Source organism: Schistocerca cancellata, chromosome 12 (assembly GCF_023864275.1).
Source record: "Schistocerca cancellata isolate TAMUIC-IGC-003103 chromosome 12, iqSchCanc2.1, whole genome shotgun sequence".
NCBI classification, from domain to species: Eukaryota; Metazoa; Arthropoda; class Insecta; order Orthoptera; family Acrididae; genus Schistocerca; species Schistocerca cancellata.
This window is the reverse complement of record NC_064637.1, coordinates 127,276,791-127,302,130: the sequence shown is the minus strand read 5'-3', so window position 1 is coordinate 127,302,130 and position 25,340 is coordinate 127,276,791. Positions and strand designations below refer to the sequence as shown.

Below are 25,340 nucleotides of genomic sequence, written 5' to 3'. Positions count from 1 at the left end.
GACCTGGGACCGGACCGCAGCGACGCACGGATGCACGCCAAGACCGTAGGATCCTACGCAGTGCCGTAGGGGACCGCACCGCCACTTCCCAGCAAATTAGGGACACTGTTGCTCCTGGGGTATCGGCGAGGACCATTCGCAACCGTCTCCATGAAGCTGGGCTACGGTCCCGCACACCGTTAGGCCGTCTTCCGCTCACGCCCCAACATCGTGCAGCCCGCCTCCAGTGGTGTTGCGACAGGCGTGAATGGAGGGACGAATGGAGACGTGTCGTCTTCAGCGATGAGAGTCGCTTCTGCCTTGGTGCCAATGATGGTCGTATGCGTGTTTGGCGCCGTGCAGGTGAGCGCCGCAATCACGACTGCATACGACCGAGGCACACAGGGCCAACACCCGGCATCATGGTGTGGGGAGCGATCTCCTACACTGGCCGTACACCACTGGTGATCGTCGAGGGGACACTGAATAGTGCACGGTACATCCAAACCGTCATCGAACCCATCGTTCTACCATTCCTAGACCGGCAAGGGAACTTGCTGTTCCAACAGGACAATGCACGTCCGCATGTATCCCGTGACACCCAACGTGCTCTAGAAGGTGTAAGTCAACTACCCTGGCCAGCAAGATCTCCGGATCTGTCCCCCATTGAGCATGTTTGGGACTGGATGAAGCGTCGTCTCACGCGGTCTGCACGTCCAGCACGAACGCTGGTCCAACTGAGGCGCCAGGTGGAAATGGCATGGCAAGCCGTTCCACAGGACTACATCCAGCATCTCTACGATCGTATCCATGGGAGAATAGCAGCCTGCATTGCTGCGAAAGGTGGATATACACTGTACTAGTGCCGACATTGTGCATGCTCTGTTGCCTGTGTCTACGTGCCTGTGGTTCTGTCAGTGTGATCATGTGATGTATCTGACCCCAGGAATGTGTCAATAAAGTTTCCCCTTCCTGGGACAATGAATTCACGGTGTTCTTATTTCAATTTCCAGGAGTGTATCTGGCGAAGGTGTTATGTCGGTTATTTTGCTACAATATCAGCTTATCAAGATTTAAGTGGTTTGAACGTGGTGAAACAGTCGGCGCACGAGCTATGGGACACAGCATCTCCGAGATAGCGATGAAGTGGTGATTTTCCCAGACCACCATTTCATGGGTGTACCGTGAATACCAACAATCCGGTAAAACATCAAATCTCCGACATCACTGCGCTCGGAAAAAGATCCTGCAAGAACAGGACCAACGACGACCGAAGAGAATCGTTTAACGAGACAGAAGTGCAACACTTCCGCAAACTGCTGCAGATTTCAGTGCTGGACCATCAACAAGTATCAGCGTGCGAACCACTCAACGAAACATCATCGATATGGGCTTTCAGAGCCGAAGGCCCACTGGTGTACCCCTGATGACTGCACGACACGAAGCTTTACGCCTTGTCTGGGTCTGTCAACGCCGACATTGGACTGTTGATGACTAGAAACATGTTGCCTGGTCGAACGAGCCTCGTTTCAAATTGTATCGAGCGGATGGACGTGTACGGGTATGGAGACAACCTCAAGAATCCGTGTACTCTGCATGTCAGCAGGGGACTGTTCAAGCTGGTGGAGGCTCTGTAATGGTGTCGAGTGTCTACAGATGGAGTGATAGGGGAAACCTGATACGTCTAGATACGACTGTGACAGGTGACGCGTACGTAAGCATTTCTCTGATCATCTGCATCCATTCATGTCCATTGTGCGTTTCGACGGACTTGGGCAATTCCGGCGGGACAATACGACACCCCACACATCCAGAATTGCTACAGTCAGACATGAACATTAATCAGCCTACCTGGGATGCTTTCCAAAGTGCTGTTCAAAAGAGACCTCCACGCCGCCTTACCGATTTATGGATAATCCTGTAGAATTCAAGGTGTCAGTTCCCTCCAGCTCTACTTCAGACGTTAGTCGAGTCCATGCCACGTCGTGTTGTGTCATTTCCTGCGTGCTTGCGGGGGCCCTGTTCGATATTAGGCAGGTCTACAGTTTCTTTGGCTCTTCAGTGTATATTCCCCATCACTGTTCAACAGTCTGCCAATACTGGGTGTAACTTGTCGATTCCGGGACTGTAGAAATCACGTGAATTTGTGGAGAAGAACTCGTCTAGCCATGTTCGGAGCCTATTTTCCTCTGGAGAGGTAGTTCCTTGAAGGTTGTTCGATAGAGAGCGGAAAAGGTGAAAATCTGAGGGCACAAGACCACATGAAGAAGGTGGGAGCGGAATGATTTCCCAACCTAACTTCTGTATGGAGTTTTTTTTATCAGGGTAGGAGAATGCGTGGTGGCGTTATTGTCGAGTAACATCACTTCACGCAGTCCCTCTGGTCGTTGCTCTTGGATAGCGTCAGCAAGACGTCGCAGTTGTTGACAATAAATTTCAGCAGTGATACAGCTCAGGGAAGCAATCCATAGTACGCCAAAGAGTTGGTGTTCCACCATGAACAAAACGTTATCTTTTGTGGAAGTACTCAGGTCTTTGCACGGGAAGTTGCTGTTCTGTTTGGACTCAACTATACCTTTTTCCCCATATGTTAGCATAAAAACACCATTTCTCGCCGCCAGTAACGATACTGGATAGCAATGGTCGGCGTTGTTCACGAGTCAGTTGATGACGAGCAAACAGAAATGCACATATGGCGAGCCGCTGATGTTTGTGATTTTGGCTTAGAACTTGCGGTACCCGTACACCAGAGTTTTGAATTCTCATTGCGTGAATGTGTCGCACGATGGTGGAATGACCCCAGTTCACCACATTTGCCACCTCTCGAATACAATGAGTGGATCATTGCGGATTAATACGTTTAAACGATCTTCGTCAAACCCCAAACGTCTTCCTGAGCAAGGAGTAATATGAAAACGATCTCCCTTAAAACGAGAAAACCATTTTTTTGCTTTGCTTTGTCCATCGGCGTTTTCCCCATAAAGGGCACAAATGCTTCTGGCTGCCTATGCTGCTGCCACCTCTCTATTGAACTCAAACGGAAGAACATGTCAGGAATGTTCCGATTTCTCCAATTGCCTCTGCATTTTCTCGCGTTCACAGCTCCACTTGCTACTACACTACTGGCCATTAAAATTGCTACACCACGGAGATGACGTGCTACAGACGCGAAAATTAACCGACAGCAAGAAGATGTTGTGATATGCTTTTCAGAGCGTTCACACAAGGTATCGCGACATTGCTGCTCGCGTTGGTCGAGATCCAATCACTGTTAGCAGAATATGGAATCGGTGGATTCAGGAGGGTAATACGGAACGCCGTGCTGGATCCCAACGCACTCGTATCACTAGCAGTCGAGATGACAGGCATCTTATCCGCATTGCTGTAACGGATCGTGCAACCACGTCTCGATCCCTGAGTCAACAGATGGGGACGTTTGCAAGACAACAACCATCTGCACGAACAGTTCGACGACGTTTGCAGCAGCATCGACTATCAGCTCGGAGAGCGTGGCTGCGGTTACTCTTGACGCTGCATTACAGACAGGAACGCCTGCGATGGTGTACTCAACGACGAACCTGGGTGCACGAATGGCAAAACGTCATTTTTTCGGATGAATCGAGGTTCTGTTTACTGCGATGGTCGCATCCATATTTGGAGACATCGCGGTGAACGCACATTGGAAGTGTGTGTTCGTCATCGCCATACTGGCGTATCACCACGCGTGATTGTATGGGGTGCCATTGGTTACCCATCTCGGCTCGGTCACCTCTTGTTCGCACTGACGGCAATTTGAACAGTAGACGTTACATTTTAGATGTGTTACAACCCGTGGCTCTATCCTTCATTCGATCCCTGCGAAACCCTACATTTCAGCAGGATAATGCACGACCGCATGTTGCAGGTCCTGTACGGGTCTTTCTGGATACTGAAAATGTTCGACTGCTGCCCTGGCCAGCACATTCTCCAGATCTCTCACCAACTGAAAACGTCTGGTCAATGGTGGCCGAGCAACTGGCTCGTCACAATACCCGTCAGTATTCTTGATGAACTGTGGTATCGTGTTGAAGCCGCATGGGCAGCTGTACCTGTACATGCCATCCAAGCTCTGTTAGACTCAATGCCCAGGCGAATCAAGGCTGTTACTACGGCCAGAGGTGGTTGTTCTGGGTACTGATTTCTCAGGATCTATGAACCCAAATTGCGTGAAAATGTAATCACATGTCAGTTCTAGTATAATATATTTGTCCAATGAATACCCATTATCATCTGCATTTCTTCTTGGTGTAGCAATTTTAATGGCCAGTAGTGTATATCTTCAAATGACAAAGTGACGATGTATAAACTCAAACAGTAACAGTGAACTACAAATAAAAAATGACAATCGGTTAACAAATCCGTTGCAACTGGAATACCAACATGCAAAACCAAAACGCTGCGAACTTATGCAGCAACCTAACATGTTTGGGCTTACCCTAAGGGAGTGTTATATGACGATCACTTTTCTCAATATTCGTAAATGGCGTAGCAGATAACGTCGGAAGATCTACGAGGCTCATCACAGGGGATGCTGTTGTATACAGGGAAGCCGCGACGCTTGTAGTGGAGTACAGGAATACGCTCAGAGGGTCAACACTTGGTACAGGGATTGTCAGGTGACCGTCAACATAAACAAATGTACCGAATTGATCTTAAATAGACACAAACAACAATTATTGCATGAATACACTATTGCAGAGCAAACACTGGAAGAAGTGACAGCTCTTAAGAGGAACATGCTCTACATGGAACCAAAAACTCGAAATTTCTTCCTTTTTTTGTCATTTCAGACGCTCCGCAGGTTTTTTGTGTAAAATGAACTCTCTTTCAGGAAAATCTGATAATTATTTTCGAGATATTGACATATTTACAATACGTTGCACGTCCACGCCGATTTCCTCGTTCCTGTTAGTTTTCAGGCATACGGCTTCGTGCTGTCTCCACGTGATGTAAGCATCTCTGATTTATATTTCAGTAGTTTCCCAGCCTGTAACCTAGGTGATATTTGAACGTCGTTTGTCGATACGAGGTGAAGATGTGTTTCTTTTGTTTATTTGGGAAAAAAAACTTGGAAAGGAACATCTCACTAATTCTGAAATAGACAAGCTGCAAACTTATTATGGGTTAGCCATAAGAAGGAACTTTAATGATTTAGAAAGTATGAGAAGAGCCGCAGGGGCCATTTTTTCCGTAAGTACACACAGAGAGATTCAAGGTGGAACGATTAAGACCCACAACACATCCGTTACCGTTGCTGCAACTTTCAGGAAACATTTCTCACACACAAATAAAGAAAAGATGTTATGTGGACATGTGTGCGGAAACGCTTAATTTCCATGTTAGAGCTCATTTTAGTTTCGTCAGTATGTACTGTACTTCCTCGATTCACCGCCAGTTGGTCCAATTGAAGTAAGGTAATGTTGACTTCGGTGCTTGTGTTGACATGCGACTCATTGCTCTACAGTACTAGCATCAAGCACATCAGTACGTAGCATCAACAGTATGTTGATGTATGGATTAGCACGGGGCAATAGCCGTGGTGCGGTACGTTTGTATCGATACAGATTTCCAGAACGAAGGTGTCCCGACAGGAAGACGTTCGAAGCAATTGATCGGCGTCTTAGGGAGCACGGAACATTCCAGCCTATGACTCGCGACTGGGGAAGACCTAGAACGACGAGGACACCTGCAATGGACGAGGCAATTCTTCGTGCAGTTGACGATAACACTAATGTCAGCGTCAGAGAAGTTGCTGCTGTACAAGGTAACGTTGACCACGTCACTGTATGGAGAGTGCTACGGGAGAACCAGTTGTTTCCGTACCATGTACAGCGTGTGCAGGCACTATCAGCAGCTGATTGGCCTCCACAGGTACACTTCTGCGAATGGTTCATCCAACAATGTGTCAATCCTCATTTCAGTGCAAATGTTCTCTTTACGGATGAGGCTTCGTTCCAACGTGATCAAATTGTAAATTTTCACAATCAACATGTGTGGGCTGACGAGAATCCGCACGCAATTGTGCAGTCACGTCATCAACACAGATTTTCTGTGAACGTTTGGGCAGGCATTGTTGGTGATGTCTTGAGCCCCATGTTCTTCCACCTACGCTCAATGGATCACGTTATCATGATTTCATACTGGATACTCTACCTGTGCTGCTAGAAAATGTGCCTTTACAAGTACGACACAACATGTGGTTCATGTACGATGGAGTTCCAGCCCATTTCAGTCGAAGTGTTCGTACGCTTCTCAACAACAGATTCGGTGGCCGATTGATTGGTAGAGGCGGACCAATTCCGTGGCCTCCACGCTCTCCTGACCTCAACCCTCTTGACTTTCATTTATGGGGGCATTTGAAAGCTCTTGTCTACGCAACCCCGGTACAAAATGTAGAGACTCTTCGTGCTCGTATTGTGGACGGCTGTGATACAATACGCCATTCTCCAGGGCTGCATCAGCGCATCAGGGATTCCATGCCACGGAGGGTGGATGCATGTATCCGTGCTAACGGAGGACATTTTGAACATTTCCTGCAACAAAGTGTTTGAAGTCACGCTGGTACGTTCTGTTGCTGTGTGTTTCCATTCCATGATTAATGTGATTTGAAGAGAAGTAATAAAATGAGCTCTAACATGGGAAGTAAGCGTTTCCGGGCACATGTCCACATAACATATTTTCTTTCTTTGTGTGTGAGGAATGTTTCCTGAAAGTTTGGCCGTACCTTTTTATAACACCCTGTATAAATGAGCATTTTATTCTGTCGAAAATTATGAGCATAAACACTCTTTTCCGCTAGCAGTGACGTGCGCAATAAAACCTGCATTTAGTAACCGTGCTAATGATGATATGCTCAATGAAAATTCGAATTCTAGAATTTGCGGTCGTCTACCACAGACGGTGTTTGTACACCATCAAACTTTAAAATTTGGTGTATTGGATACTGTTTTACGTTTTAATGACGGCATATCGGGAAAAATTGCAGTACTGGAGAGACTAGGAGTCTATTCAGGTGCAAACACAAGACTGGCGTTACGAAATATCGATTTTTCATGAATTCATAAAGCTGACATAACTGCACTCAATTGCACAAAAGAGGTGAACAGGCAAACAAGAATTACGAATATAAAAGAGAAGATGCCTACGATTCGCATGACGTTGAATAAGGATCAGGAAAATATTAATTATAAATAGTGTTGCAAGAATTTGTAAATAATACACAAACAAAACTATAAGAATTTAAACCAAGTTTTCTAAAAAGTATATTTTTCCCCTATACGTACCATTATTTAGAACTATATGTCACAGAAACTTGAAGTATTCTGCAGTTGTTCCAAGACAACAAACTAACAAACAGATGCACATTTCGCTTTGCAAGTGTTTTGCTTTTGGTCCAGGCTCAAAAAGAAGTTTCTGTTCTTTAATTGTAAGCCAATTTTTTAAACAAATGTCAACAGAACTCTACAAATTCAGTGTGCCTGAATCTGCACTATATTAAAGCAATGGTTGCTGGAAATTCCATTTCCAAGTTTCAGTGTTCTACCTTTCATAGTTTGTTCAGAAATGGTACTTGAATGCCTTGAAAATTTGCATTGCCGACATAGGGGAAATGGCGAGAATTCGCATAAAGAGATTCAAGATGGAACGACCACATAAATCTAAATACTGGTAAGGCAGTTGCCAGACTGCGATTTACGGGAAGACTCCTCAGTAAATGTGGTCCATCCACAAGAGAAGGTAGGTCTCAGCCGCAAGCGGTCCGAAGAACTGAGCATCTAAAACACGATCGGCAAGAAAATTCGTTTATGTAAAAAAAGTTAAGACAAATTGGATATTTTCAATTTGATATTCTCAAATTGCGCCCGCCCGTGCGGTACTTGAAACCCTACAGCCTCGTTCTCATAACCGGCCGATCTGGCAGACGCGTTTGTCTGTTATCTTACGGCTACTTCGGTGCCAATTGAGAAACTAGAGATTTATAGACGTATAATGAAACTAATTTATGAAAATACAAGGATATTCCATGTTATTTCTGTACGGTTATGATAAAGAACGTTTTTCACCATGGTTCTGATCACTACGAGTCGATAAAGTTGGAAATGTTCATGCGGATTGCAGTTACTGCCAATGTTTGCTATCTGACGGTATCGTATTTTTCTTATAACGGGTTTGATTTGATATCATATCCTTTGCTACAAATAAGAATCATATTTTAACATGAACGTCTCTACAACGCAATTTCACGAAATCTTTTTACTTCCGTGTGAAGTTGATCGGTACAAAAAGATAAGCTTAAATTCAATTCACTTTTTTCATTCACAACCCACGGGCTAACTTCCTGCGGGATTGAATCATCGTCAATTTCCATCAGAAGTCTGGATGCTGACTGTGGGGATATCGTATATTGTACAGGAGGAAGGTGGATCAGTCGAGGCCAGGTGTTAAAAAGATTTTGTAGCACAACTTATGAAATCAAATCGTTCATGATATCAGAAGCAAAATCTGTACCAGAAGTTGACGATGCCAGCAGGGAGGTAGATTTAGTATTTTTGGTAGATTCGACATTTCATTTAGATGACTTAAACAGGCTTTTTCAAGGTAGAAACCTCCTTATCAGTTCAAAGTTTCAAACAATAAACGCATTCTAAATAAAACTGAAATTATGGCAAGCACAAGTACAAACAGTTTCTTTCATTTCGTCGCGTTGGCCAAACCTAATCCTGAGGACGGGATGAAATACGCAGCCAAACTTTTCGATTTGATGCAAGAAGTTGAAAACTGATTTCAGGATATCGAAAAAAATAATCAAAATTTTTATGTTTTCGCGGGACAATTTACAAACAATATACGGGATCGTAGAAACACTGCCAGAAAATTTTCTCATAGAATGCGTAGAGATGTAGTCTGACAACCAACTAAAGCAAAAATTTGATCGACTGTCTCTCTTGGACTTTTGCAAATCATTCCCGCCCAGAGACAAATATCCCTCGCTGCACAGTCATGTGTTACATAATGTCATCTTTGTTTGGAGGCCCGTACGTATGTGAAAAGTTGTTTTCAAGAGCAAATCATGTAAGGAGTGAAAGTAGAACCTAAATCTGAGACGAACACCTTGAGCTCACCGTGAGAACTGCAACGACTTCGATCGAACCTGATATGAATACATTAGTTTCCCAAATTTAAAGTCAGATGTCACATCAATTCTATGATTTGTAGTTACTTACGTATAAAATTATTAATGAAATCTCATTTATAAAATGTCAAATTAATTCCATCTTGCTTTTTTAGGATACAGAATCATTAATTAATAAATTCTAAATTTCTTAAATGTGGTAATTGTGCACCTCATCATTTTTTTGGGTTCCTTGGCTCAGTCTGAAAAACCGGAACGCTTATAGGACCGCCATATTATCCGTCTGGCTGTCTGTCTGTCCGTTTGTTAAGAATCCTTTCTCTCAAGAATGGGCAGACGTATCAAAGCCAAATTTATGTCACATATTAACGTCTATGGTCTCTGGGCGGTGAAACACTTTTAAGTTCGTAAGACATTTCAGTCAAAAGATACTACCATTTATGTCACATATTTTGATAATCAAAAACTCACTCATCAAAATCTATAGACTGCTTCCAGTGGACTGAGAATAATCGAATTTGGCAAGAAGCAAGCTTTCATACTAGAAGTAAAGGGAAAGTTCCGAAAAGTGTTAACTTGATATTGTATAACACGATAAAAAAAATTTTTGTCATTTTTATCCGTGTATGTGTCTATTCGTCTGTTAAGGTCCTTTTTTTCTGGAACAGGTTGGAATATCAAATTGAAATATATATCACATTCTGAGGTCTATGATCGTCTGTCGGTGTAAAAATTTTTAACTTATAAGTAAATACAATAAAGAGATACGACCATTTATGTCACATATTTTGGTGTTGGCAAACTCACTCATGAAAACCTATAGTGCACTTCCAGGTGACCTAGAAACATGAAATTTCGCAAGAGGCAAGGTTTTACAGTACAAGAAAGTAAAAATCAGAAAAATCGTTGCTTTATTATTATATCACACGATGTGTTTTTTCATTTTTATATTCCTCTGTCTGCCCCTTTCGTCTGTTAAGAGCTTTTTTCCTCTAGAACAGTTTGGTGAATGAATTTCTACATCTACATCTACATCTACATCCATACTCCACAAGCCACCTGACGGTGTGTGGCGGAGGGTACCTTGAGTACCTCTATCGGTTCTCCCTTCTATTCCAGTGTTGTATTGTTTGTGGAAAGAAGGATTCTCGGTATGCCTCTGTGTGGGCTCTAATCTCTCTGATTTTATCCTCATGGTCTCTTCGCGAGATATACGTAGGAGGGAACAATATACTGCTTGACTCCTCAGTGAAGGTATGTTCTCGAAACTTCGACAAAAGCACGTACCGAGCTACTGAGCGTCTCTCCTGCAGAGTCTTCCGCTGGAGTTTACCTATCATCTCCGTAACGCTTACTAAATGATCCTGTAACGAAGTACGCTGCTCTCCGTTGGATCTTCTCTATCTCTTCTGTCAACCCTATCTGGTACGGATCCCACACTGCTGAGCAGTATTCAAGCAGTGGGCGAACAAGCGTACTGTAACCTACTTGCGGAAAGGCACTAGAATATACCAATGCAATAGCTTTTCTGAAATTTTTTATTAAAAAACCAACATAGTTATATATCTGAATGGTACAGGTGGCAGCATTGTTACCTAAATAATTTAATAGGATACCAATATAAAAAGTTTTGCACTGGAAATGGCAATAAACATAAGAGAGAGGCAATAAGATATGTGGCAGAAACCATATCATCTCTCAAATACGCACCTGCCTGCAACCAAACTTGAGGAAGGCCAAGTTGCTTGTAGTACTCTCCTTTACACTAGCAAGTACAGTACAATCTTGTTAGTACATTCCTCACTACCATGTTTTCCCGCATAGTATGTCAATTTTTGGAACTCCCAGTCCCAACTGCAGTAAACACATTGAAAGACTCGTTTGTACATTCTCCCTTCCTTCTTAGTGCATGCAAATGCTGCGGAATTGGTACTGGGGTAGCTGCTGCAACTTTTACTGCCAAGAGTGGCGGGAGTAGGAAATTTGCAGCTGTGGAGTGCAGAAATGGACAGAGAGACAGTGCTGGCAAATTTGCAAGTCACACAGATCATTTGCTACAGTAGAAATGATGTGTGGAAGTAGTTTGCACAGGTTAGCAGTCGCTCTGATGACTTCAAGACTTCTGTAGTGGCCAAATAGTAAACCGTATAGCGTAAGTGTGTGTCACATACTGAAGTCTATGGTTCTTTGGCGGTGTAAAAAATTTAAGCTCCTAAGTCAATGTGATGAAATTATTCGGCAATTTATGTCACACGTTTTGAAACTCGCAAACTCACTCATCAGAACCTATAGGATACTTCCCGCTTTGCTAGAACAGTGGTTCCCAAGCTGGGGGTAGTTATACCCTAAAGGGTTAAACGTGATTTTCTTAGGGGTAAAAACAAAAGGATTCGACTGCGTTTTGGTCAAAAAACTAAATCATTTTTCAAGTATCATTACTATTATGACTCATCTTCCTCACATAGTCCAACCATTACACACATACTTTGGATTTTGCGCCATTATTCTATGACATCAAAATGGAGACACATTCATCAAACATTAGCCGCCGGGTGCTTGAAAATCTCATCAGAGAATGGCATCGTAACTCCGAAATCCAAGAACATTCAAGAGGGAACTCAAGACTTACATATTAGGGACGGTATAGCCACCATTGTTGTGCCCCTCTCATCTTTTTCTTTCTCCTCTCCATCATAGCTTCGAATTTTACCATTCTATTTCTCTTCCTCTAACCTATCTACCTCTTCTATATCTCTTTCACCCCATTCTATCGTCTTATCTCTGCTTGATGAGAATAACTCACAAGCTGCGAGAATATAACGAGAAAATTCCCAACTAGCAATAGGACTGACATTCATAAAAGAAAAATATGTTTACTTTCATATACATAGTCATTATTATTATTATTATTATTATTATTATTATTATTATTATTATTGATTGTTATAATTATTTTTTGATTGTTATAATTATCATTGTACTACTTTTATAATCTCTATTTTTTCCTTTAACATTAATACTGTATAACATGTTATATGCCCTTAATGTTCTGTAGAAACTGAAATTTGTTCAATCTGAGTATGCCTGGTTAGGTGTAAGAGAGGGCCTGAAGGCCCTAATCTTGCCAGGTAAAATAAATGCATAAATAAAATAAATAAATAAATAAATAAAATAAAAAAATAAATGTGTAGAGAGCATGCCCCGACGCAGAGAAGCTCTTATTGCAGCAAAGAGTGGCATCACTAAGTATTGAAATTTACTGTATAAATTTTTTGTCAGTGCTAATATTACTTCTACAGGATGTAAAAAAAAAAAATAGTTTTGCCTGCATATTTTGTTGTTTTTATGATCCCAACAGAATATTCACACAAGTAAATAATAGATAAGAGACCTACAACCAACAATTTATCAGAAAAATACCATTAAACTAGAAAATGCAAAAGTCTGACTACTGCTCCTAATAATACGGCCGCCTACTGTAGGTAAACTTACGTTGACCACTGAAAAAATTACACTCTCAGTACGGAAACTGTGAAATAATGATAACTTACATAGTGTCGCGTCTGACTCGCTGGTAGTGCAATACAACGCCGGTATGAACACGCTAGAAAAATCGCGTTCCTTTATATTCTCCTGCCCTCCCGCTACACACTCTATCGCACATCTATACCCCGAATCCAGTGTCGATCACATGACTCCCTCCGACGTTTTCGGGCACTATCACACTATCTTCCATGAGTGACGGAAGTTCGTTTTATCCGAATACAGATAAACTACTGGGGACCTGACGCAAGAGAAGCCAGTTCACATTTCTTTTCATCCTCGAGCCGTGTAGTTCAAAATTAATGTGTCAATGGCAAAAGAAGCCGTTAGTTTATATTACTGGCCATTAAGATTGCTACACCGAGAAGAAATGCAGATGATAAACGGGTATTCATTGGACAAATATATTATACTAGAACTGACATGTGATAACATTTTCATGCAATTTGGGTGCATAGATCCTGAGAAATTAGTACCCAGAACATCCACCTCTGGCCGTAATAACGGCCTTGATACACCTGGGCAAAACAGAGGTTGGATGGCGTGTACAGGTACAGCTCCCCATGCAGCTTGAACACGATACCACAGTTCATCAAGAGTAGTGGCTGGTGTGTTGTGACGAGCCAGTTGCTCGGCCACCATTGACCAGACGTTTTGAATTGGTGAAAGATCTGGAGAATGTGCTGGCCAGGGCAGCAGTGGAATATTTTCTGTATCCAGAAAGGCCCGTACTGGACCTGCAACATGTGATCGTGCATTATCCTGCTGAAATGTAGGGTTTCCCAGGGATCGAATGATGGGTAGAGCCACGGGTCGTAACGCATCTGAAATGTAACGTCCACTGTTGAAAGTGCCGTCAGTGCCAATAAGAGGTGACCGAGACGTGTAACCAATGGCACCCCTTACCATCACGCCGGGTGATACTCCAGTATGGCGATGACGAATATACGCTTCCATGCGACCATCATGAGGCTGTAAACAGAACCTGGATTCATCCGAAAAAAATGACGTTTTGCCATTCGTGCATCCAAGTTCAAAAAAATGGTTCAAATGGCTCTGAGCACTATGGGACTCAACTGCTGTGGTCATAAGTCCCCTAGAACTTTGAACTACTTAAACCTAACTAACCTAAGAACATCACACACATCCATGCCCGAGGCAGGATTCGAACCTGCGACCGTAGCGGTCGTGCGGTTCCAGACTGTAGCGCCTTTAACCGCTCGGCCTCTCCGGCCGGCCATCCAAGTTCGTTATTGAGTACACCGTCGCAGGCGCCTGTCTGTGATGAAAATCAAGGGTAACCGCAGCCATGGTCTCCGAGCTGATAGTCCGTGCTGCTGCAAACGTCGTCGAACTGTTCGTGCAGATGGTTGTTGTCTTGCAAACGTCCCCATCTGTTGACTCAGGGATCGAGACGTGGCTGCACGATCCGTTACAGCCATGTGGATAAGATGCCTGTCATCTCGACTGCTAGTGATACGAGGCCGTTGGGATCCAGCACGGCGTTCCGTATTACCCTCCTGAAGCCACCCATTCCATATTCTGCTAACAGTGATTGGATCTCGACCAACGCTAGCAGCAATGTCGCTATACGATAAACCGCAATCGCGATAGGCTACAATCCGACCTTTATCAAAGTCGGAAACGTGATGGTACGCGTTTCTCCTCCCTGCGCGAGGCATCACAACAACGTTTCACCAGGCAACGCCGGTCAACTGCTGTTTGTGTATGAGAAATCGGTTGGAAACTTTCCTCATGTCAGCACGATGTAGGTGTCGCCACTGGCGCCAACCTTGTGTGAATGCTCTGAAAAGCTAATCATTTGCATATCACAGGCTCTTCTTCCTGTCGGTTAAATTTCGTGTGTGTAGCACGTCACCTTCGTGGTGTAGCAATTTTAATGGGCAGTAGTGTACTTCCGGATCGTAATAAACTCATGTTGCCGATCTTTCTAGTAGGTTCACCGTGGTGACAAAAGTCGTGGCATACCTCGCAATACCCTGAAGGACACCCTTTCGGCCGGCATAGTACAGCAGCTCGACGTGTCACGGACTCAACAAGTTGGAAGTCTCATCTAGAAGAATTGAACGATGCTGCCTTTATAGCCGTCCATAATTACGAAAGCGTTGTCGGAGCAGTATTTTGTGCACGACCTGACCTCTCGATTATGTCCTGTAAGTGTTCAATGGGATTCATGTCGGGCAATCTGGGCAAGCTTGCTCTGCTGCTTTGCAAATTTTAATAACGTCAGCAGAAGGCGTAACTAAACCTCCCACATTCTTTCTTCTGATTAGTCCAATGTCACTGTCCACTGCCCCACATAAGGAATTTGCCCATTCTACACAATGTGCTGACTTAGTCAATTTACGCACAATGAATCCTGCTATGTATGCAACAATATTCCGTACATAATTTGACAGCTGTTCAAATGAGACAGCAGGAATGCTGTATGAGTGATCATGAGAGACCGATGCAACATCTAGGCCTAACTTTCCTGAATTACAATTGATAACTGATGTAAACTGGTTAGATTGGGTCACATCCAGTCCAGAAGATACTCTGAGAATGGAACAATCTGCAGTATCCAAAGTAGATCCAAATTCTGACTCTCTTACCTGCTGATTGATAAGCAATCGTTCGTAGGCTGCTTTGAATTGAGCTGCTGTGGGATTTTTGTTATCACCACCATATCTTCTGACTGAGCTGCATTTTTCCATCGTTCTGTTTTGGAGTGGAACAGAGAGAGAAGATGCTAGTTCTGGTACAAGGTACCCTCCGCCACGCACCGTATGGTGGATTGCGGAGTATGTATGTAGATGTGGTCAAATCATTCGCTCCAACTTTCCAGAACATTCTTCACAACCAACTGCAGACAACAGTAGCCCAGTGACATGGCGCATTGTCATCCACAAAAATTCCATCGTTGTCTGGGAACATGAACTCGATAAAGGGCTGCAAATGGTCTCCAAGTAGCCGGACATAACCATTTCAGATCAATTATTGCTTCAGTTGAACCAGAGGATCCAGTCCATTACGTGTATACACAGCCCACACTGTTATGGAGCCTCCACCAGGTTTCACAGTGTCTTGCTGACAGCTTGGGTCCATGCCTTCGTGGTGTCTGTGCCAACCTCGAAGCCTATCATCAGCCCATACCGGGACTCACCTGACCAGACCTCGGTTTTCCAGTCGTCTAGCTTCCAACCGATATGGTCACGAGCCCAGGAGAGATGGCTAGGCGGAGCAGGTAGCGAAGGCACTAGCGTCGGTCGTCTGCTGCCATAGCCCATCCATTAACTACAAAGTTGGGTGCACTGTCCTAACGGATATGTTCGTCGTACGTGCGATGTAGACATCCGCGGTTATGCAGTGTTGCTTGTCTGTTAGCACTGACAACTCTACACAAACGCCGCTGTTCTCGTGTCGTGTCCTGACATCGCAGTTATGCAGTGTTGCTTGTCTGTTAGCACTAACAACTCTACACAAACGCCGCTGTTCTCGTGTCGTGTCCTGACATCGCAGTTATGCAGTGTTGCTTGTCTGTTAGCACTAACAACTCTACACAAACGCCGCTGTTCTCGTGTCGTGTCCTGACATCGCAGTTATGCAGTGTTGCTTGTCTGTTAGCACTGACAACTCTACACAAACGCCGCTGTTCTCGTGTCGTGTCCTGACATAGGTGGGACAGGGAGAAAAGGGGTTACTGGTCAGTCTGCGCTCCCGAGCGGTACGGAGCAGAAGGCAGAGGGACAATTCGCAGTGAATGCATTTGATTGATTTCTTCTATCTGAGCCAACACTGTCAAACGTCCCCTTAGAAAAATTTATGAATTACTGTGCTGGTAAACCCCTTCCGTTATTTGATTTTCAAACAGCTGAGCAAAACTGAACGTACTCAGACATTTCTCTCTTTACTTATTCTGATCATCACTAAACTGACACACAATATTTTTAGCGCAATCTGACTTATAATAATCCCTACAAAAGAATGGCCCTGACTAACAATAACCTATACCTTTCATGAATCACTTACCTCACAAAAATCTTCATTACTCGAACTACTGCAATACAGCGAGCGCCAATACTGCCAGCTAAATAAAAGATACTAACTACTGAAGTCACTAACTACTGGTAGGCACAGTTAGCAAATGAAAGATTTTGATAGAGAACAAACAATGTATTTACCTTAATAATGTTCAAAAGTCATAATATATATATCAGTTCATGACATCCAGTCTTACAAATTTACTGTCTCTGATGGACAGATCATCCGCTCTCAAAACTCCGCCATCTCTCTCCCCACATCCTCCACTGCTGGCGGCTCACCTCCAACTGTGCAACGCTACACGCTGTTAACACCAATTGCCCAACACTACAGTAACAAATTCCAACAATGCAAACCAGCCACAGACTGCACAAAGCACAGTCAGTGATTTTCATATAGAGCGCTACATGGCGTTACCAACATAAAAACCTAAACAGCATACTTACATAGCCTCCATGCTCCCCACAAAAAATTTTACAAATTGTTTTGGGCAGTGGCCAATACATATTTCAAATTTTTTTTATAATTACAATATCAAAGAAATCAAATGCAGACACTTATTGATACACTGTTCGTCAAAAGCAAAAATTGTTCTCCTAAAGACAGTCCTGATCATTCATCACAGTATAATTTCATTGCACAGATCATCCGCTCTCAAAACTCCGCCATCTCTCTCCCCACATCCACCACTACTGGCGGCTCACCTTCAACTGCGCAACTCTACGCGCTGTTAACAGCCAACTGCCCAACACTACAATAACAAATTCCAACAATGGAAACCGGCCACAGACTGCACACAGCACAGTCAGTGATTTTCGTATAGAGCGCTACATGGCGTTACCAACATAAAAACCTAAACAGCCTACTTACAACTTGGTACAGGCATTTACTAAAAATGCAGGTGGTGAGGTTTGGTAGGGAACTCGTTGTGGAGACTCTTGGACAAACAGCGTTTTGAAATAATTGTTTATTCCAGACAGGACTAGCTAATATACTGGAGGCTAGTTCTAGGGTCAGAAAAAGCATGAATAACACTGTTACAGCAGAAGCCAGTGCAGACGTCCCAGGAGTGGATGCTAACAACAGTAGCAAACACTAGCAGCATCTTAAGCCAACAACTTAGTTTGCAAAACAAAACGTACTGAATGTGACACTGTTCTCTGAGGCACTCCAAGTGAGAGAGCAGACTTACGGGGAGCTGGACCGAGACTGGAGCCGACGGACGCGGATTCGGCTCCCAGATCGTCTGATTGAGAACTCCGGCAAAATGCGGAATCTAGGGGTTATAAAGAGTCGCGTGGGGGCGCTGTTTTCCCCACTTAAAGCCACCCAGCCAATCCTGCAGGTCTCTTGCCTGTCAATTACGGTTTAGTTAGGTCCCCTCTACTACTCCTAAGACGGTGATGTTAATGCAGCAGCACTAACTAAGTCCACATTTGGTATCAACATTGTTCAGCTGAAAGCTAAACGTAACTGCTCTGCCAAATAAGGCTAGCAACATTGTTGTTATACGTCGGGGACCGATGACCTCCGATGTTATTCGCATAGAGCCATTTGAATCATTTTTTGTTATACGTCATTTAGCCCCGCTCCTCGGTCTCCCCGGAGTAGTGTCTGCTAGGTCAACAGTTTTTGGTGTTTTCGCTCTCTTTCTAACCCTTGTGAGCCTACTGACGTTGCTGTTCTCAGGGCTGGCTTTATACGCTAGGACGTACCTGTCGGTTACAAAGTTCTACAGTGACAACCTATCACAGCGTCTAGACGACATATGAAGTTACCTGTTAATTCCTCTAAGAGTACCTAGCGCCCTGGGACCGCGTCTGGGGGCGCCTGTATTTTCGCAGGGCTCTCCCCTTACGGTTTACTTCATGTAACAACATCTCTCCTAGTTTCGTCTGCCCTCAGCATCGTCTCTGCTTCCGCGCCTGTCCTCCTTTCTCACAGCTTCAAGATAACACTACAGTAGCAAGGAATAAGCAGAATGTGGTGTCACCGCCAGACACCACACTTGCTAGGTGGTAGCCTTTAAATCGGCCGCGGTCCGTTAGTATACGTCGGACCCGCGTGTCGCCACTGTCAGTGATTGCAGACCGAGCGCCGCCACACGGCAGGCCTAGAGAGACTTCCTAGCACTCGCCCCAGTTGTACAGCCGACTTAGCCAGAGATGGATCACTGACAAATACGCTCTCATTTGCCGAGACGATAGTTAGCATAGCCTTCAGCTACGTCATTTGCTACGACCTAGCAAGGCGCCATTACCAGTTACTATTGAGATTATGAATAATGTACCATCAAGAGCGATGTTCATCATTTATGGATTAAAGTTAAGTATTCCAGCAGCTACGTACGTTTTTTGCTAAAGTCTAATTTCCTTGTCCTGTTCCAGACTTCACGCCAGCCTGCGTGAGCTAAAACGCGTGCCTTTCGGCTTCCTCTAGTAGTACCGGGTTGGCTGTCTTGCCAACCCACAACACAGTATATTACACTCGGTCGTTAAACGAAAGAAGTCGGCCGCTGCGTTGTGCGTGGTGAGATGTAATGCCTGAAATTTGGAATTCTCGGCACGCTTTTGACGCTGTGGATCTCACAATATTGAATGTCATAACTATTTCCGAAATGGAACTCACATGCGTCTAGCTCCAACTACCATTTCGCGTTGAAAGTCTGTTTATTACCGCCACTGTGATGTACCTTCTGCATTTCTTACTTTTATCTTTTCGTTTTGTTTAAAGGTAAAGAGGAAAGGTGAAGCGGTAGTCCAGCGTAGAGCCTGCGCCTACCGCCATGTATGTTTGATTTTCAAATGTTGAAAAAACATAAGATGTTTTTCCTGTTCCTCGGTAAGAGGGAGAACTCGCTCTCTGCTAATGAACGAAGGTACACGCACGTTATTGTAGAGCGTAATCTGTGGTAGTCATTTTGGGTTGAGAGAATAAGTAAAAAAGTCTGTATTTTTGATGTGTGTACAAGAAATAATACATTCGTATTTCGTTAGTGAAAAATTGAGTTATTATTCCAAGTAGCACTGTGTAATATTTCTGGCTTATTCAGCCATCATATTAGGCTCCAGGAAGCTATTTCCAGGGCAGTGGAGATGCAAAAAGCATAGAGATGACGCAATGTGGGATGAGGTAGCTGTGACAGATGTTAGATTCGGTGCCATTCCCGTGAGAAAGACCGCCTGCATGATGCCTCTGCTCTGTGATTGGCTGCTGTGTTCGGCGGTAGGGCGCCAAAACGTTAAACTTTAGTTGCTATTATTAATTAAACCTGTCATCCAAATTACTTAATTTTTTTAAATAAACATCTCTCAACAGCCAGCTATCAATCAGTCATTCCGAAATTATTAAAATCAAAGTATTACTAAAACAAAAGACTGAGCATATTACTGCCGATGCACTTTGGTGGCGTTCGGGTCACGCTTGGCGCGCGAAATGTCTCGGGCAGTCCGGCTCTCCAGTTCTGACCGTTCCAGTAGACAGACATGTTGTCTGTTATAGCAGTATCTGTTTCATGCAATTTTATTTACTATAGTTCCGACCGTCGCTAGGACAGACATGTTGTCTGTAATAGTAGTATTTGATTCATGTAATTTTATTCTCCAGTTCTGACGGTTCCAGTAGACAGACATGTTGTCTGTGGCAGGATGTATTTCACGTTATTTTAGCCAGATACATAATGACTGTGGAAAGATATGTCCAATACGTTGTGATCAAGAATAGTTTCTCGTGTCTATATCAATAAAAACGCGAATGGCGTCCCAAATGAGTTATAGTTTATTCGTAGCAGCAGTTCCTTGCGAAGTTAATTTCAGCCTCAAGAAAAAGAATCCACGACCTGCTTGCTGTTTTCTGCGCTGGGGACATCACCACCATGAAGACAGCAGGTTAGTGAAGTGTACAAGAACTTATGTATTCCACACATGGCACTGGAAACAACTAGGCACCTCACGTGTACTGCATGCAGAGTACAAATGTGCTCAGTGACACGTCACCTGCATTAATGCAGGGAAGGTAAAGAAGGATGAAAGTATTAACACTATCTCACTTTTATTCCTTTTTTCTTGCCGTAACTGTAGTAAAGAAGAATGTAAGAAACCCACCTATGTACTTCGGAGCCAATACGAAGATCCGATTACAAAAGGAATGATGGACACGGTCATAATGTTGTTAGTGGTTACGGCGATTGGACGTAGTATTATTAATTGCTAAGCATAAATCTACAGCAAGAGAAAGACTATTTCGCCCATGCAGAACTAATATGAACTAATATTAACCAATTTACAGGCATAACCCAACTTAGTGTGCTTGTTCGAGCGCCGAAAAATTAATCTCATTATATCCATATATCTAAACATTTATTATGTATTTTTATTATATTATACCACGCGAAATTTAACAGACAGGAAGAAGACCTACAGCTGAATACAAATGACTGCTCCGCCAGTGCATTGCCCTTTTGTACCTTGTGTACGCGATACTACCGCAATCTGTATATGTGCACATCGGTATCCCATGTCTTTTGTCACCTCAGTGTGGAGCAATAATTGTAAGAGGCTGAGGGACCCATCACTCGGACTGTAGTTAGTTACAGACCGTGTGATGAGAAGTCCAGTGATTTACCTAACATGAGGAAGGGATCCTCTTTTGCTGTTCTTCCTTTCGTGTAGGGAGTTATTTTCCTGTTTATTCATCTCCACTGGGGGCTGGTTTTCTTTGTAACTACTAACGTGATTTTCTCGTGGTAACGATCAGACTTCGTCATTCTCCCCTATTTTCCATTCGGTTCCTTGTTGAGAGACTCGACTGCATAAGTTGTGTTAGGCTAATCATGTTTGTTTATGACCAATACTGAGATTTGCTGTAATAAACTGATATTTTAAATTGCTTTTTTTAATGACATACAACTCTAACTAAACAGTATATGAAAGACAAGCAGCTGCAAAGAATCCGTCATGGCCTCCGTAACGAGAACAAATAAGTTGGTAGAAACTGCATTTGGTTTTCGTACCGTTGTCACGGTTCTCGCGTTGTTATGCTACTGGTTTGGCAAACGAAACCTAAAGATCAAGGTGTTACATTTCAACATACGTTCCGACCATTGCACTTACGAAAGACTAGTTGAATATTGTTCCTTCTAGTAAAGGAAGCATAGTGTCGTTTTGCTAGAAGCGAAATAAAATTTCACTTGACGTGGTGAAAGGGGATGCTTCTCTATGCAAGGTTTTAATTATGCATTTATTCCTTGATTCCTTTTCATTACGTAAACTAATTTTTAATTGACAGTAGTTAGCGGAAAATTTGGAAAAAAGGTTTTTAAAGTACGTCATTAATGAAAATAACCAACGGTCGCCAGTTCCTCACCTAAACAAGAATAATTAAATTGAAACTGTACTTTATGCTCGTAAGCAATCTTACGTAAGAACAGTTATTGTCGTCATAGCGTAGGAACAGTACCTAAAGCACACTTTAAAGTGCTTCATACCACACACGTCACAGAAGTCAAATAATAATCTAATAGCAAATACATACAACATATTATATTAATTTTCGAAGATGAATTAAAGTAAGATTGTTTGCTGGCTGTGGACAGAAACTTTTTGTTACGTTACTCACCGTAATACTGACCGTCTGGTCAGCCCTCCTGAAATTTATGACGAAAAGTTGTCGTCAATGAAGTATAATCTTTCCCTCTTGCTTTGTTGAATAACGAGTCCCAGCAAAAACCTATTTTTACACAACCAGGCACCTCTTTTAGTAGCCTCCCGTTTCCACTTCGGAATCACGTCATCACCAGTCCACTTGCGCTGAAATCTCCCTGACGGATTTGCTAATCAGGTGACATCCAGAGAACCAGTCCACGTTCTGATTCAGTGAGCTCTCCTGACCAAACCACTCTGTTGTTACCGCATCTCTACTGACACCACTTTTTTTTTTTTTTTTTTTTTTTTTTTTTTTTACTGCTCCGAGGGGGAAGAGCGGGCGATTTTAGGGCTTCCTGTTTCCCCTTTTGAGCCACAGGATTTTACAACTTATTATTTTATACTTATTCTCTCTTTTTTGGAATACAGTGCATATTTCAGTCTGAGATTATAACAACTTTACAATGATTCTCTGGAGCTTGTTATAATTTTACAGTATAACCATTCTGACATGACCATATTACAGCTTACAGCTATCTCTACCCGGCGAACTTCGTTCCGCCTCTGAAAATCTTTATATGTTATAGCTGCTACCTAGTTAAACTTCTCGGTCTAATTACGTCGATTCAAAGAGGGATATTCGAGTCGTTGCTTTTGGTACGTTTTCTTCAATTACCTATCTATCGAATAGTGAAGGACTATCATCGGTAGACATCTGGCGTGGATAACTGATCAAGTGATAATTGATCAGTTATCGACCAGGGTTGAAAATTATTAAATTACTAAAATCGCTATTAAAAATAGGGGTTGGTGGCAGAAGGTTGAAAATTTAGGGTTGCGTGTATTTTGTAATGCCACATCATAAAGAAATAATAATAAAAAGTTATGTCCGAAAAATAAGAAAAAAGTTTTTGGGGTGGACCACCCTTATCACTTACGGGGTATTAAAAAGTAGTTTACGGTCGATTCTCAGACGTACCGAATATACATGTAAAATTTTATCAGAATCAATCGAGCCGTTGATCAATTGATAATTGATCAGTTATCGACCAGGGTTGAAAATTATTAAATTACTAAAATCGTTATTAAAAATAGGGGTTGGTGGTAGAAGGGTGAAAATTTAGGGTTGTTTTTAATGCCACATCATAAAAAATAAAAATTAAAAGTTCTGTCCAAAAAATAAGAATTTTTTTGGAGTGGTCCACCCTTATCACTTAGGGGTGTGAAAAATAAATTACGACCGATTCTCAGACCTACAGAATATACATGTAAAATTTCATCAGAATCCATCGAGCCGTTTCGGAGGAGTATGGCAACTAACACTGTGACACGAGAATTTTATACATAAGGAGGATAATGATGATTCTTTGGAACTTGTTATAATTTTCAATATAATCATTTTGACATTACCATATTACAATGATTTTTATGAACTTGTTATAATTTTACAGTATAATCAATTTGACACTACCATACTTTTGCAAATAATACAATTTTATTTTTAGTATATTAACAATAGTTCAGTGCTGATGGAGAGTGCTGTGCAGAGGGTTGGAAGAGGTAAGAAATTTCAGGGTATTGAGTTTGGGTAGAGGGTAGAGGGTGGAGGATGTGAGGTGTCTTAATTACTATATATATATGCGTGGCTTAATTACTATATACATGGTCAGAGCTGGTTCGGTAAGACCTTGGGGGTCCTTGGGGCTCCTTGAGAGGGTGATGATAATGTGAACGCGTGGTGTCGTGGTTGCGTGATGTGTGTGTGACTACGTGTGTGTGTGTGTGTGTGTGTGTGGTGTGAGTGTGTTTTAATCATGTGTACTCTCATCTGGGTGTGGCGGTGTGATAGTGTTTGGTGTGAGTAATTCCAAGATGAGTGCCAGGTTTGGGTACATTTTAGCAGTGTTCTGGATTACTGTGCAGGATGGGGTCATGTATCTGAACCTAAGATTTCGATGTGTTCTGTGGTTGGTCGAAATTAGGTACTCCACATCGGGCCTTTTGTTTAAAATGTGTTTACCACACCTTGCTCTCAGTTTGGCTAGCCTAGTCTGGACGAGTTCTGCTCTGCTTGTTTGGTACACCTCAGTAGTGTGGGTAATATACAGTAGTTTGGCAATACAAAATACTCCCCGGGTCTTTTTCTACTGGTGGGTCTGTCTCTAGTGACATCTGGTGGTAAATTCTGCATTACATAGTGGTGACCGGACACTTCGGGTCAGATAGTGTAGTCAGTACTGTTAGTGGCGTTAAGAAACAGCTGAAATTATAACCCTCCTACCTCTCCGGCTAATTAGGCTTTTCAGTATGACAGTGTACCTCAAGTCCCTAATTTGTGGGGAAAAGGCATCTACTCCGAAGAAAAGTGCAATACCAAGAGAAGTACTAGATGAAGTTAAAACTGAATCGCCACTGCTCAGTACTTTAGCAATGACGACTAGAAACAAAGTTCGGTTAACTTTAAATATTTTCATACGTAAACTAATTTTTAATCAACAGTAGTTAGTGGAAAATTTGGAAAAAAGGTATTTAAAGTATGTCATTAATGAAAATAACCAATGGACGCCAGTTCCTCACCGGAACAAGAATAGTTAAATTCAGACTGAACTTTATACTCTTAAGCTATCTTACGTAAGAATAGTTATTGGCGTCATAACGTAGTAACAGTACCTAACGCACACTTCCAAGTACTTCATACCACACATGACACAGTAATCGTATAATAATCCAATAGCAAACACATTCAACATATTATATTAATTTTCAAAGATCAATTAAAGTAAGATTGTTTACTGGCTGTAAACAGAAACTTTTTGTTACGTTACTCACCGTAATACTGACTGTCGTAATTGTAGCAAGCAGAAAGATTATTTGAATTACTCATTGGTAAGGACTGTCATTTACCTAACAATTACTCAGATATTTCTTTGTAATAAAAGTTATAAATTATGCCACAAGCT

At 42.7% G+C, this 25,340-nt stretch overlaps 1 protein-coding gene across 3 annotated transcripts in view; it reads right to left on the bottom strand.

The window, feature by feature from the left end:
- LOC126109715 (F-box/LRR-repeat protein fbxl-1-like) overlaps window positions 1-12,808 on the bottom strand; it is a 141,812-nt gene extending 129,004 nt beyond the window's left edge. For 2 of the 3 annotated variants that reach the window (XM_049914769.1, XM_049914770.1), the window contains exon 1: window positions 12,703-12,808. The gene's annotated coding sequence lies outside the window, so the exon portion shown is untranslated. The remainder of the gene's footprint in view (window positions 1-12,702) is intronic. The other variant, XM_049914771.1, reaches the window with a different exon arrangement.
- Between the last annotated feature and the right edge of the window lie 12,532 nt (window positions 12,809-25,340).